Below are 1,228 nucleotides of genomic sequence, written 5' to 3' on the forward strand. Positions count from 1 at the left end.
CAAGCACTCTAATTCTTAGCTCTGATTTCATATTTTTCACCAGCTTCTAATTTCCACATTGGAAACATTTAGAATAAAATACTTCAGGATGTCAGGACACAGAAGACTATGTTTAGAAGACATTTGTATAGTGGTGCTGCCACCTAAAGATGAGGTGAATAAAAAAAGCAACCCAAAGGAAATGATCCATCACTCTTCAGCCCTATTTTTCTGGCCTCTAACCAGAGATTAATAAACATTTTGTTGCTTTTCTAAGTGTGAGTTCAATTGTTTCACAATGTATTACTGAGTATCATGTTCTATAGCACAAATCTCAAATTCAAACCTTTTAAGCCTTCCCTTTGATCTTTTTCAGCCCCTAACCGCTATCTACAACATAATAAAACATAATAAAAAGGGTACTTTGAAAGATACTTTGTAGACAACAGTGGAGGGTAGTGGACAGAATGACTTAAGCTTTCTCCTTCACGGATGAAAGTCCTTAAAACTCTGGACAGCTAACTAACTTTTCCAACTCGAAAGTTCTCATCTATAAAACAGGATGTATCACGCATAATTTCTACTTTTCTCATAGGTTTCACTAGATATAATTCTTGAAGATTAATGAAATTTAAAGTTCTATTGCCTAAGGACAGGGCATTTGTCGTGTATATTCAAAATAACTTCATTAAATCTGGTCAGTTATTTTAGTTATTTAAGTTAGTTATTCTCGTACTTTAAAAAGGAACAAAATGTTCATTGACTGTAGAGGCGAGAAAATGTTTCATATGGGCTGAGGAGTAATGGGTCATTTCCTTTGAATTGCTTTTTTTTATTCGCCTCTTTATTTTCCTAAACAATAGGGTGACTTCTCTTGGAGATCTATTTAAATAAAGATGGTGAAAGCAGTTTGTCATTTATTCTGCGGATCATCATTAGCTGATCTATGCTAATTCTATGTACTTAGTGTTGAGGACTGAGATGTTGGGTGCATCAAATATCTTCTCAAAGTTGGTAAGATTTCATAAACACCCTTAAAAGACAATTGTATAGCCCCGGGTTTCACCCTTGCATAGCAATTTATGAAAATTAACTCGTCCCCTTTACTATCTCTCTCTCTCTCTCTGTCTCTCTCTCTCTCTCTCTCTGCCCAAGGACGCATAAATAATATTTATCAGGGTTTTGTCCTTAGTCACATTCCCTCCAAGGGGCCCAGCTTCACCTACACTGCTGCGTGGGAGGCTGGGCA

Source organism: Peromyscus maniculatus, chromosome 19 (genome assembly GCF_049852395.1).
Source record: "Peromyscus maniculatus bairdii isolate BWxNUB_F1_BW_parent chromosome 19, HU_Pman_BW_mat_3.1, whole genome shotgun sequence".
Classification (NCBI taxonomy): Eukaryota; Metazoa; Chordata; class Mammalia; order Rodentia; family Cricetidae; genus Peromyscus; species Peromyscus maniculatus.